We start from the raw sequence: 14,658 nt of genomic DNA on the forward strand, positions 1-14,658 counted from the left end.
GCTGTCAATTTGTTTGTGACCTCCCAAGATGTGACAGGACTGGTTTTCATTCGTTCAATTGTTCATTTAACTAGAGGGTTTATAATTTCATACATACCATGCAACGGCTAACAGTCCGAGTTCACTGATTGCACTGCCGAATCCAACTTGATCTGAAAAATTTGTGCCCATGCCCTCGATATGAACAATACTTTGTTTTTTTTGCGGGAAGATATGAACAATACTTTGAAAATACTGCATAATTTTCCGCTTAGTTTTCAATGCATGATAGTGTTGCACTCTTCAGATCCGGTAATATAGAGCTCTCATAATAATTCGGAGGATGTTGGGCTTTGATTGAATCACCCAAGTTCCAAGCATGTGTGTACATCACAATGTAGAAGAATGTAGTACCACAGCTAGCTAATGCATATCACTTATATCTAATAATCTGAACGCGGTCGGTCAGTGGGATATGCCACATCATCATATCACGTTATCTCCGTTGGATTGGGACTAGTAGCAATCTCCACCGTCCGTTGCCGTGTAACAACACCCGAGACATGAACGTGTCTGTCCTTAATCGCGAAAGACGGAGCCATCTCCGGAATTTTCGCACAAGGGCCGGAGGTTGAGCCACCCTCCGTCGTTCCCCAAGTACAACCACCTAAAAAAGTGAACCCTATCACCTATTTCGTCTCTTTAGTATCTTGTTCAGAAATATTTTTATAAAATCTTATTTATATTATCTATCCTGTAATTTAATAACTAAGTTATAAATAAAAAAAGAGTAAATAAATATATATCATAAAAAAAATCTTTTATAAGTAAGATTCTATAGAATTTATTTGCATCAATACCACCTCCGCCCCTCCAGCTTCCACGGCGCCCGCCCTCCTCTACCTCACATGACGCACGGGGTCACTACCTTCTCGTTCCCCGCACACGACGGCCGTACAGTTTGACGTGCAGGTGGAGAGGAGAGGCGATGGCTCCTTCCCTGGGCAGCGCCGGTGCTCACCCTGCCTCTCCACAGCCAGCGAACAATGGGACTGGTCTCGACGATGCTAGAAGACGGCGGCGACGGTGAACGAGGGTGGGGCGGCTGGCTTGACGGCCCCTCCAGCTCCCCTGCCACCGCAGCCGCTGAGGACGTCGTCCTCGTCCGTGCCGCCGATGACGGCGTGCCTCCACTTGATGGCGCTGCCCCTCGCCCTCCGGCCGACACCCGCAGCTATCGTGGCCCGCACTCGGGTTCCTGTAACCGCCGAGAACGGCAGCTTCTCTCCGCGCTCCCGTGGCCTTCCCCGCCGTCGCGTTCAAAGCGTGGCTATACGGTGCCGCTCGAGCACGAAGCCGGCCACGTTCCACGCATCCCATCGCCCCGCACCCGCTCAACGGCCTTCCTGGAGCAGTCCGAGGCCACTGCCGCCACTTCCGTCTAATAGGTCGCCCCCTCCCCTGTCCCCGCAGTTCCTCCCCGACGTCAGTTGCTCCCACCACAGCTGCGATGCTGCCCCGCGCTCGTCGCGTGCACGTATGCCGCGTACATGCCATGACGCGACGGCGACAGCGAATGACCGCGGGACACCTCGCGTGACGGCGAGGTAAGCCATGCGATCAGCGGGACGGCACGATTTGCCGGTGGGGTTGCCGAGCGGCGGCGCAGCAGCTCGCAACGACGTGTGCGATGATGTGACAACTAAGATGCCCTATATGTGTTCGGTGAAATGTGCACAAGTCATCCGAGCGTCCAGCGGCCTGATCACAGCCGCGGTCAGCACACGCAGCATCGACCACCCACCTGTGGCTAATGAAGGTAAGATGCAAGCTCGAAGCTTTCCTCTGACTTCGTCCATCTCTCTCTACTTCACCTGATTTGTAGAGCTCCATATAGCTTAATATTCAAGCTGGGTGGCATGACATCTTGGGGATCCGGAGCGCACGAAGGGCTGTAGGGCACAGCGGCTCACGCGCATGGCAGGTCAGCGATTGGGCTAGCTGGACCGCGAGTGGGGTTAGCGTACACTCAGCTTCAGCACTGGCTCTCCCTCCTCTCCGGCATTGTATTCTCTGCATGGCACTTTACACTTCCTAGATGGCCAAGCAGGTGCACAAGGATGGAGATGCCCATCAGGTATTCGACGTGTTACATGCCAATGAATTGTAATTTAGTATACAAACATTACGCATCATGGCTAACTGATCTTACAAGCTAGACAACTCATTATCATGATTGGGCGCGGTGCCACATGATTCGGTGATCCCCTGGTGTGCCACAAGTGGTACACAAGCTTGCTGCATCCATCCGTCATCATCTGCGGTGCAAATAATTCGGTGTCATATGCCGGTTGTAGAGAAGGGCAACACGCACTATGATAGAGGAAAAGGAGAACGCAACCTCAGGTATTTCCATAAATCTTCATTACTTACTGCGCTGATGAATTGTTCAGCTTCGAAGTAACCTCCCCTCCACTACTACTGCAAATGCGCTGGTTGCTTCCACGAGTTAGTTACTTAGTTATGCACAGCACCTATGATGAAACAACTGCAAGAGACCAAAACAGGATTTTATTGCTAGGCTCTACCTTTTATGACATGAATTGAATGCCCGATTGCAATTATTATAAGAATATAGTCAAATGTAAAACTGGAGACAAGATTCCAACTTCATCATTTCAGAATAATATACTTAAACTACTGTCCTTAAAGGGTAATTACAAAGAAAATCAAAGCTGCATATAAGATCTTTCTTGCTTAGTTCATTAAGATGGCAAATTTGTATCTGGATGTATGCTATTCATCTTAAGATGCCATAAGAGTTAATAACCTGAAGTCAAAAGTAGGTATAAAGTTATATCATCCTTATGCAAACTCGTTGCTGTTTTATATGGAACAATGTAAAGCTTATTGGACTACAATTCTGAATTGCACAAATGCACCTTTTGAATTCAGTTAACTACAAATTGTACGAGTTTTAATCATAGTGACAGCACCACTTATATATCACCAGCGTCAATTTTTTATCACAGGACTTGCACCTCGAAAGGCCCAATGGTTTAGAAACTCAGGCAAGTTGCTATCCCTCTTATTTTACATCTGTTTGCAAAAAGTTGGTTACTAATATGAATCTTCATTGTTACTTCATTTCATTTTTGCTTTCCTAAGGCTGTGGTTATTCAAAACAGCATTTTTTCACATATTTCCTCTTTTGAACTTATTTCTAGAGGAAATTTATCATCTGCAATTTTCATTTGGCTGCAGAAGGTTTGATTGTTCTGAAACTCACTGCCCACTTTCAACATGGTGGTAGCAAATATTTGACTTTTATTGATTATATATTTGAAACATCCTTACGTAAAATTGATCCAACAGCTATGATCCTTATTCCTTCCTAACAGTTCAGTCAATATTACGTCTCTGAAACATTCGACTTTTCAAATCATATTCAGCATGCTCCATTTGACAGGTGTAAGTACCCTTTTATTTCCATTGACTTATCTATTTTCAGGTTCCTCCCTCCAGATTATTCTCAACAATTCATGAAAAAGAGAGTTGGGAATATCTGAGTGGAAAAGAAACTGGTATAAGCGACTGTCTGATTTGGGTTCGTTGGGATCTCCTCAGTTGATGGCACAACAAAACCGATCCGGCAATAGAACGTATTTTTCTGCTTTATGGGTGATCAGCCTGCCAAAAGAATTCTTGCCACCAGAAGTCATTTTGCAGTTATGAAATGCAGTTGATCAATTGTACTTGAGATTCCATTGTACTTTTCCTACCACGGTGCACTGGTGAGTTAAAACCCACAAACAAATCTTTCATTCTTTACATACAATCAGCTGAGTCAAGCTTCCTAATTTAAAGTGTCTAACTCTGTCACCATTTCCAATTCTTCAAGGTTTTCCTAATTTCTTCCGAAATCTTGCAACCTGCGTGGACATGACAAGATGATGCGAGAACTGGATCCATCCCCAGTAAAACCCAAAGGTTACTTATCTTCCCCTTCCGCTATTCATGGCAGTTGTTTGTTCATATGATGTACAATAAGTATGTATCTTCTGTTGATGGTTTCAGTTTTATTTCTATAGCTTCAGATCATATGCAATATGGGCAAGGCAGTTATGCCATACACTGCTAGATCATGTTTCATCTTGTGGCTTGAAATTTCTATTGATCGGATCTATCTTTGTGGTTCTTTGGTGCAGATTGCAGAGCTTGATCAGGATTAACACCAGAAAGATGCATTAGGGCACGCTTTGCTGTGTGTTTGATGCCTTTCTGTTATTGTGCTGTCCAGATTTATTAGAAACTATTCTTACTACATTTTCTTTGGCTTTTATGTTACTACTTTCTTTCTTAGTGTTCAGTAATGTTTTTTCTGTTTTTTTAATATAGCTTTGATAATCTACTTTTGTTTTTTTTCTATGGATTGTTCGTTTAAGAAAAAGAAAACACTAGAAAGTTTATTCGGTTAGTTCCATTTGTTTCATGTTTACCACTTATTTGGAGTCTTCTGAATTAGATCTCTTATGTTTGTAACTATTTCTGATTATCTCTGCTCTGCACTGAAAAATGTTGGAAATTTATTGACATACCCCTCTTCTACAGGATGCTCTGGCTATATGATTTCAGTTTTATGGATTTCTGCTTCTAGTAACCAGAAGGTAAGAAACACTAACTCTTGCTTTTCACTTTTCTACAGAATGTTCAACCTATATGGTTTCAGTTTGCCAATTCACATTTGTACAATCCCCTATACATGCTACATATTACTGTTTGTTCACCATGATAATGCATCATAACCACTGTAGACAATTCCACCCTATATACAGTGCCACATATTACTGTTTCTAAGCAACTATATACACAGCAGACAACTCAGCAATCTTAAATTCTAACTGAACCATCCTTATTAACATAAACGAATTAAGCAATGCCATGAGCACAAGTAAGAAGCCAAACCAGGTGGTTAACAATGTGAAAGCTCGAGGTGTTCCCCCACTAGTTGTAGAACCACTTGAGGCAAGAGGGCACATTGCACCTCGCCACGCACGCGGGGTTGTGGCCAGCAGGTGTGCTTGACAAAGTCACCCTTGCCGTAGTCATACCCGTCCTCCCCCACGCTAGCATCGGGCGGCTCCTCGAAGTTGAGCGCCGCAACCCTAGCCGTGAGCCTGTCAACAGTCGCCAAGCATACCTTGGAGGCGGACCACAATCTTCAACATAATGCTTGAATGTGTTTGGCCAATAGCAGAGAATAGAAGCAGGCGTAAGAGAGAGGTGTGTATTAGAGAACGGAAGGAGAGCTTGAACCATTTTGTAACATAGAATGGAAGCAGGCGGTTGCCATGAAACGTGGTGGTTGTCGCTTGAGCTAGATGTGTGTCGGCAGTTAGGGACGACAGAGGAGCTGACCGACTAGATCCGGCATGGAGAAGTGGAGCATGTAAGGTGCCACGTTGTAGCCGTTGCTCTCCCCTGGGCGGCGCCCCCACGGGTCTTCTTTAGTGCTTGGTGCATGATCTGCTCCTCCATGTGTGCCACCACATCCATCAGCATGCCGTGGCTGACAAGCAGGAACCTACCTATGTCCACCACTGGCACCGCGTTGCACCCTACTGCCTCCACCGTCGGGTGGTCATGCGCCTCTGCCCTTGACACGTGCTCGGCGATGGTACAAGTTGTTGTCAAGCGTGCCCTCCCCCACTAGTGGACAACGGAGGTCGGTGGCAGATCTGTGGCGGAGTAGTTGTTGTTGGAGACATCGGCGGCGAGGAGAGTAACAGGCCCTCCATATCTCTAGATGCGGCAACGACACTCCTCTCTAGATGTGACGACAAGTGCTCCTTCCCCTCACTAGATGCGGACATGCAGCTATGTTGAGCAGCACCTAAGAGCACGGCCAAGGAGGCCGATCGACGAGAGGACGAAGATCGTAGGAGCACGACGACAGGATGGGAGAGGAGAGGAGTGAGGATAGCGAGGTGGCTTGCGTGGGCTAGTAAGTGAGGAAGGGAACAGATAAGGTGGTTTGGTTCTCTTTGGTTTTTTCATTTTTTTTTTATTTTCTTCAAAATTTTCTTGTTTTTTCTGATATTTTTTAGACAAATGTGGGAGTGAAGGTGGAGGTGATGTAAGATGAAACTGTTGCTTTATATTTGTAGAGAATATAGATTATGCACAGCTTAGACTACTTCACCGCCTTCGACTTTCCACCTCCAGCTTGGCTTCATGCCAAGTGCCTTCCCAAACGAGTCGAGATTCTACCGAGCCATATCTCCAAACAAAGGAAAGTCAAGTCAGTTTTCCTTTTTGAGAAATCAAGTTGAAATGTGCTTTGATTTATATGTGATGAGTGATTGACAAAGTTGTTATTTTGATTTGATGATGTGTTGGATTGCATAAACATGTATATGTATTGTAAAGTATAATCATGACTAACTAAAGTTGCAAAAAAAAAGTTAGCATTTTGTCTCTGAAGTTAGGAAAATTGTACACGCCGGATAATCTGGCGCTGGGACATTTGAACGCATCAGATCTGTCTAACCTAAGTACTGAGCCATCCACCTATTATTCATCTCATATGTAGGTGGTAGACGGAGGTCTGAAAAACAAGTGGCTCATCGACTCCGATTGTTCGCGCCATATGACCAGAGATGCATCATGATTCTTCAACCTCACCTCGATGAAGCGACACGAGTACATCTGTTTGAGGACGATAGATAAGGAAGAGTGAAGGCCAAAGGTATGGGAAGATGTGGCTTTGGTGGAACATCTGAGATACAATTTGCTTTCTGTATCTCAATTGCTGGATAAGGACTTGGAAGTGTATTTTAAGCGTGATGCTTTTCGAGTTCTTGATTCCTCAAGTGCTTTGATTTGTCGGATTTCTCGAGTAGAATGAGTATTTGGAGCTGATTTTCTGAGTCTTTTGGGTTTTCTTGATGCTTGATTGCTCAACTTTCTTCTGAGCTTTGGATGTAGTATAAGATATTAGAGCACATAAGTTTTGATTTGCTTTCTCGTTTGAGTGTCCTTGGTTTGATATGAGGATTGCCGAATCTCAAGTTTGAGAAGAACCTAGTTTGAGTTCTTTATCGACATGGCAAGATGATTGTCGTCTCTCACCCACTAGTTAATCTGGTGATGACTGAACGACCAAAATAACTTCTCTATATGGATAATGTTGGTCCTTCCCGAGTTCTTTTGGCGAGTAGTAAGTATTATGTACTCATCATTGTTAATGACTATTCTTGCTACTCTTGGGTGTTCTTTCTTATGAGTAAGGATGAAGTGTCCTTACACTTTTGGAGCTTAGCTTTGAGACTATTTAAGGAACTCCTTAGTTCATTGAAAGAAATTCGCAGTGATAATGGCACCGATTTTAAGAACTATCTCTTTGATGCTTTCTGTCTTGAACATGGCAATAAGCATCAATTTTCTGCCCCATGTGTTCCTCATCTGAATGGCGTGATTGAAAGGATGAATATAACTTTGGTGGAGATGGCTAGAACGATGCTCAATGAGCATATGACTCCTAGGAGGTGATGAAGATGGCGTCGACCAAGTCAAGACGGAAAGACGATGGCAAGTCGAGAGACGGCCCGATGGCGGGAGCATGAAGGCTTGAAGGCGTCAAAGATGATGGTGGAGGTCGGACACGCATCGACATCGAGGAGTCATGCTTGGAGAAGCATGAAAGGCGATTTTGTCGGTTTTTCCTCAAAACCGGGGGCGGAGTCAGAGGATGCGTGGCACCATCACAGAGCTTGCTTGGAGACGAAATAGAGTGGTGAAGGCACTGGGTCTATCCGATGGACAACAAAATAGTTGGACCATTTTTGCCCTTCAAGGATAATATCTATGTACTAGTCTTTAGGGGCATTTTGGGAATTGTCTATTTGCCTATATATATATGGGAGAGGGCTGGTGCAAAGAGAGCGCTGGGAAAAAGAACTCTGAGAGAAAAACCAGAGCACGTCAACACCTCTCCAGGACCTATTTTCATTCTTGATATTTTCTTAGGCTTGGTTAGGATTTTAAGAGAGAGTAGTTAGAGTTCATAGCTCTAAATTTTATCTCAACAAGAGTGGGAGGATGAAGGGTGGATTTCAAGCTATGTATCTATGGTTCTTGCTAAGTTCATATTTCTATTCATCAGTTGCTTAGCAATCTTGTGATGCTTTTGATCTCCTTCCTGTTTATCTCTTGTTCTTGAAGTTTTAGTTGATTTTTCACTCATCGCTTGTGACAGTGATTTCTAGTGATTTTGTTGGATCAAAAGGTTGTTAGGACTTGTGTGAGAACATCTAGTGTGATCCCATATAATCTCCCTCACACGAGCAACTTGAAGTCTTTTTTCTAAATATTTTTCTCTCCACTTGTTTATGGTCAAATCCACAAAATAGAGGTTGAAATCTTGATCTCTTTGAGGAAATCTTTTGGATAAAGACTCACAGTGTTCGTGAGAAGCCGTAGCTAAAATTTCGTTGGATTTGGACCACGTTTAGTTAGATTTCTAGTTTGGATCTTGTGTTCTGAGCTGCAGTTTTTCAGTACTGCAACCAGTTCGTAACTTTCGCTTTCTATCCTGAACATCTGTGAACAGTGTTTTCAGCAACTAGATCTTTTTCAGACCTTCATGTAGGTCGGTGCACTGGTCAGAGTACTATTCATCTGGTCGGGGTACTGTTCATTAGACTGGTTGAAGTTACTGCTTATCGATACTGGTCGGGGGTACTGTTCATCAGTACTGGTCAGTGAACTTTTGCTATTCGCTGTGAGCGCTATTTCGTGTTGTTTTTACTGTGCATTGTGCTGCGCTTTGTTGTGTTTCATTCTTGTGACAAGTTGGGTTCGAATTGGACATAGGTCTTGTCTTTTTTGGAAGAATTTTTAAAGACTCCTATTCACCCCTCTAGTCGCCGTTCAGGTCCTTCATAATTTGTGTGTGATCCCAGTTCGTCGGAGTAGTGTCCAATAGACCTGGTTTGACGGACTACAGAACCTTAACTTTATCAGTGCTGCATATTATTTGTAATTTTATATTGTGCTCTTTCTCATTTTTGCTCATTCCTTCAACTGCGTGCAGGCCAGGCGTGAGCACAATTGATAACATGTCCGTTGGTGTAGCGATTGTGAGGAACCAATCTTGCTGGTTGGAAGCCACAGATTATGAACTACTCCTATTAGCACTAAAATTTTTTGAATTGTTTTCCATTCTTGATTTTATTTCTATTTTTACGGGAGCAGGTGCCCTTTGTTTCGCCTGAGATCAAAGTTGACTTTCCAGATTCAAAGCATGCGTTCAAAGTCTTACTTATCTTGAGTTAAAAGTTGAATTCTCAAGGCTCTGCAATGTCTCAATTGCCCCTACCCTTCAAATTTTCTTAAGTTCAAAGCTGAATTGAACGCTACGTGTTCAAAGTCTCGTTTCCTTTTAGTCACAAGTAAAGTTTTCTAGGATAGAAGGTGGCAGCTATGATTTTTCTAAATTCAAAGCTGTTTAGCTATGTGTCCAAAGTTCCAGCTATTTTTCTATTGGCAAAAGATGAGTTACGCGTTCATACTCCATGCGTACTTAGTAGCAATGATTTGTTTTGAGTTCAAAGTTGTAATTTGGTCGCTTCTTTATGAGTTCAAAGCTTGAGGGATTGCGTTCAACGATGCGGGCTTAGTGAATACAAAGTCGAGGTTGCCCTGGGATGGAAGTCACGGGAAGCTACAAAACTTTGTTTTTTCTTCGCACGCAATCCATATTTTTTATGCTCAACGGGGGGAGAGTGTCCCCCCACCTGATTTTTTGTTACAATATTTGACTTCAAAACAGGTCAAAGGGAGTTACATGGGGCAGGACAAAATTGAACACCAATTGTCGACAACCGAGGCCTCAGCATGAGGCGTGCGGCAACTGGAGCACATTGTTCATTTTCAAGATGCACCTTTCACTTCACAATTGGAGAATCTATCAACGCTAGACGCCTTACACGACAATGAGGGTTGTGGTGACGAAGTCGCCGTCGGTGGTCGTCAGGCCATCGGAGCCGATGACGACGAGCGGCGCGGCCACAAAACTCTCGCCTTTCGACAAGCCTTATGTCAAGTCGCTCGTCACATCGTTCCTCGTGTTCGATCGTCGATCCGATCCACGAGGCCGCCGAGACCACAAAGAGAGCCCTGTCCCGAGCATTGGTCTACTACTACCCTTTCTCTGGTCGTATCGCTGCGGGAGCCGACGACGATGAGGTCCACATCCGGTTCAACGGTGATCCGAATTCCCTGGCCTTGCTTTCTTTCGCGGCTAATGTGCGCAAGCATGTGGGTGCCGAGGATGGCTACTACGGCAACTGCATCACGACGCAGCAAGTCACGGCGACGAGCAGCACGGTGGCGAACGCAGACGCCACGGACCTAGTCGGGATGATCAAGCGTGCCAAGGATGAGATACATGACCAGTTCACCAAGAATGAAGGCTGAGATTTGCTGCAAGTGACAGATCAGCTTCGATACAACGCGCTTATTGCGTCTTCGTGACGAAATCTTGGCTTCGAAGAGGCTGATTTTGGCGGCGGGACGCCGGAGAAGGTGATGTGCTACATGCAACCGCCAATACTGCGCTTGCCAGTATGCGTGATGAGCCTGCCATGCAAAGAGGAGGACGAGCTCAGTAATGTGTTCTCGGTGTGTGTCAAGGAGGAGCACGCGGATGCCTTCCTTGGAGAACTAGCAAGGTTCACGTGATTTATTGGACCTAATGCAGCGGTAGCAATTTTAGTATCAATATTTGATGTGTCGGCCGGGCTTCTACAATGTAACAGCCCAAATTTCGACTTTCAATAAATATGTAATAAATGTCATGGTTGTGACTTTATGGAATTTCTCTGAAAACTTTGAGGTGTTTATAATTTCCTTGTGAGTTCAAAAAATGCATTTCATGTTTTCCATAAATTTTAAATGATTATTGCGTGCAACTGGTTAGTGATAAATCATGAAACAAATCATTAAGCTTCGGAAGCCGTCTAGTGTTTTACTTGATGTTTCCAGAATAATGTTTGGATCAAGTTTGAACGGAGGGGAAATTCATCACTATAATTTTTGGAGTTGTTTTAAATCAAAAGGTCAAAACGAAAACGGCGTGAAAAATGGTTTCTCTGTTCAACCCGTTTTTTCCCAAAACGGTGAAGCTTATATCGCCGTTCTTCCTTGATTAAATCTTATTCCTTTGCCTCTAGTATGCATGCATGCATGCTGATTTCCCACTGGAACTCAACCCGGCCGTGCACACAATTAATACAAAGCGTGCTCATTTACTCTTTCAAACGTCCCATAAATTTTGCATGAATATGATCTTTAGAAGAGCACCCAAAATCACATATCAGAAATTCATGATATCATGGCTTGGTTTTCAGTAATAGAATTTGTGATTGATAGTTTTCTTGTAATAGTTTGGTTTTCAATAGACAATTTGCTGCTTTATTTTTGTTAGGGCATGTTTGTTTCAGCTGCAGATAGTGAAAAATAGCTTGTAGATTGTAGACGGTAAGAAGCTAGATTGCAAAATCTGTATTGTAAAAGCTAGATTGTGGATTGTTACAATCCGGTGGAAGGCAGATTGTTGGATTGTGGGTGTTGGATTGTAACAATCTAACTTTTGGATTGTGATCATAATCCAACTTTTACAATCCAGTTGTTTGTTTCAGCTTTTAGATTTTAATCATAATCCAGCTTTTACAATCCGAAACAAACAGGACCTTAGCCTTTGGCTACTTCGTTGTAATAATGGACAGCCACATGCATCTGGTGATGCAAAGGTTAGAATAATTTTATTCCATCGTTAAAAAAAGAAAATCATGATATCAACTTTAGAGCTCTACGTCGTGCATAGGATGGGTAGGCTCGGCAACGGGGTGGGTCGGGTCGGGGTCGGGTGCAGCAAGAATGCACCCGACCCAAAACCAGAATCGCAGAACCCAACCCGGGCCCGATACGCATAACGGGTGCAAAATTGCCCCCAGCCCTGAACCCAACGAGGGTGGCAGCGGCGATGGCCGAAAGCCAAGGCGGGCGTGAGGGGCGAGCGGCGACCGAGGAGGGCACGGCACGCCACCAGGAGGCAACCTGGGGCGTAGGTGAGCGACGGTCGGAGCTAAGGAGGGCGCAGCATGTGGGCGGGAGGTGGCCTAGGGCACGGGCGGGTGGTGGCCGGAGCCGAGGAGGATGCGGTGCGTCGGCGGGAGGCAACCTGGGGTGTGTGTGGGCGACGATCGGGGCCAGTGGGTGGCGTGGGCTTTTCGGGCGCCCGTCGAGGGCCCGCGGGCGACAATCTGCCCCTAACTCGACCCACAATCGAGGCCCAACCCGTGACCTCACGGGCGAAAATGTAGCCTCGGCCCTGGCCCCGCCCCCATCGGGTCTAAAACCCACAGGGACTCAACCTGGCCCGCTCTGTTGCCAGCCCTAAGGTTGGTTGACCCAACCCGCTCTGTTGGGCTTACAATGAACCTATGTAAAGGTTGGACTTGGGCTTTAATAGGGGGGGGGGGGGCAGAATGATCTAGGCTTGCATAATTGCTTTGAGGTTAGCTCAAACTATATATGTTAGATTTTGCTATGTCCAAAATAAGGTTAAACTTCAAAAACCTTACTATCGGCCCATAACTACAAACTAGAGACAAAATATAAACACTGAGACCCAAACACATATCTATATCTATAACTATACTTAATATAAAAGCACAAGTTTAGCAAGAACACATTTGATCTTCACTGCCCATCATGTTGGATCGAATGGTTCAAATGTTGCATGTGTTCCCCCTAAAATCATGGGATCCAATTAATGGTGTGGTTAATCACCACATTATTCCTATATTTAATCCCAATCAAATTGGAAATGACAATCAATTAGTCAAATCATCTACAAATATATACTTAGATATTTCAAAATCTATCAATAACCCTATATAATTCATCAGTTGTGGCTAGGGTTGGAAACGAGCCGAGCCAAGCCTGGCTCGGCTCGGCTTCACATGAGCTCATCTTTAGGCCAGCCGAGCCCATTGATGGTCTGAGCTGAGCTTGGCTTCACACGAACTGAAAAATGGGCTCGGCTTGGGCTCACCACTGACTCGAGCAGGCTCGTTTGGCCTCACGAGCTAAGTCTGCTCCTCCTCAGCGGTTGGGCAACGTTAAGTAAACATACATACGACACGTTCCACTCCAAAGGTCAGTCACTGCACGTACCTACATCCACACACGTGCATGTCCTCAGCTCAGTCTCCTGCAAGCTATGGCTATTGGTGGTGCCATTTCCACGGTCGTGCTAGCGGCGGCACTGAGCTTCGGCAAGTGTGGGCATGGGCACGACGTCGAGAACGCTTGGCCATGATGAGGGGCACACCGGTGTCACAGAGGCCATCCTCTATGCCCTCGACGCTGGGTACTGCCACTTCAACACGGCCTCGGTGTACGGCACCAAGGCCATGCTCGGGGATGTGACGGTTGAGGCCCTACGTGCCACGATGATCGCCTCCCAGGATGAGCTCTACATCACATCACCTCAAAGCTCTGCATTGCTGACACGCATCGCGACTGTGTCCTGCTAGTGATCAAAAAGATACTCCAGTATGCAGCTAGCTATGCCATATGCCCGATTGATTGATGGTCTTTTTGCAATTGAAACGTTCATCGGGAATCTGCAGATGAAGTATGTGGATCGGTATCTAATTCATTTCCCAGTGACCAGGCAGAGAGGAGGCAACGGAATGGCGGGTCGGCACCTAGGCAGGAGATGCGGCGGATCAGCTGCGGCACGACAGCGGCAACACGGCAGGTCGGTGAGAGATGTGGTGGCACAAATGGTCGGTGGGAGAGACGGCGGCAGCAGGAGGGAGGCGACATCTCTCTCTACCTCACTGGGAGACGTACGCGCATTCACGATGGTGGTTGGGATGTGGCTTGCTCTGTGGGCTGCTGCCTGCTGGGTTGTGGCATGGCTGCCTGGGCTGGGCTATGGCCGAGCCAACGAGCGGCTTGTGAGCCAGCATAGGCTCGGCTTGTTAGGCCACCGAGCTGAGGAGACGGCTCAGGCTCGGCTTGTTTAACCTCCGAGTCGAGTCGAGTCGAGCTGAGGAAACTGCTCTCTTTTGCCATGTAAACGGTGTTACTTTTTTGTTCCTCTTCCGTCCAACTCCCTTTTCCATTTGCAACTCCTTTTCTCTCTCTCGACAAGTAACCTTTGGCAAAACGCCCTAATCACCAATCATTCCGCCGAGTTGCTTGCTGGGATCGCGAGCTCATCACCATCATCGTTCGTGTCGCCGTAGCTGACATCGATGCGAAGCTCAAGGACCATGACGCCAAGCTAATGACTACCTCGCTCGCGACTGTCTCCTCGGTTTGATTAGCTCGCCGACCTCGGTCGTGTCTCAACCAGGGATTTTAATTTGTTTTACATTTTTTTTCACCGACAAAAGACCAAAATTTGTGAAATTTCTTCACAAAAATTCGATCATTTTTCGTCATATGTTATGTGAGTCTCACATGTCAATGAAAAAAAAATCCAAAATTAAATATTTTGTTCCCCTCCAAAATTCATAAAATTTTAATCCCTAATCTCAACACCTAAAGCCGAGCTACTGGACTACATTGCCACATCCTCCATGGCGTTGTCCAAGCCAT

The 14,658-nt window shown here is 45.5% G+C and overlaps 2 long non-coding RNA genes across 5 annotated transcripts; both read left to right on the forward strand.

Moving 5' to 3' along the window:
• Window positions 1-847: 847 nt before the first annotated feature.
• Window positions 848-3,052, forward strand: LOC133894750 (uncharacterized). Of its 2 annotated transcripts, none has more exons than XR_009905519.1 (4): window positions 848-1,798; window positions 1,877-2,116; window positions 2,199-2,385; window positions 2,993-3,052. It is a non-coding gene; the product is annotated as an uncharacterized LOC133894750 (long non-coding RNA). The 2 variants fall into 2 exon arrangements; XR_009905518.1 differs by having other exon boundaries at window positions 3,012-3,051.
• Window positions 3,053-3,062: 10 nt separating this feature from the next.
• On the forward strand, window positions 3,063-9,335 carry LOC133894749 (uncharacterized). Of its 3 annotated transcripts, XR_009905516.1 has the most exons (5): window positions 3,063-3,773; window positions 3,881-3,969; window positions 4,188-4,646; window positions 6,572-6,727; window positions 9,074-9,335. It is a non-coding gene; the product is annotated as an uncharacterized LOC133894749 (long non-coding RNA). The 3 variants fall into 3 exon arrangements; XR_009905515.1 differs by having other exon boundaries at window positions 3,881-4,646; XR_009905517.1 differs by lacking the exon at window positions 6,572-6,727 and having other exon boundaries at window positions 3,881-4,646.
• The last annotated feature ends 5,323 nt before the right edge of the window (window positions 9,336-14,658 follow it).

Source organism: Phragmites australis, chromosome 16 (genome assembly GCF_958298935.1).
Source record: "Phragmites australis chromosome 16, lpPhrAust1.1, whole genome shotgun sequence".
Taxonomy (NCBI): domain Eukaryota; kingdom Viridiplantae; phylum Streptophyta; class Magnoliopsida; order Poales; family Poaceae; genus Phragmites; species Phragmites australis.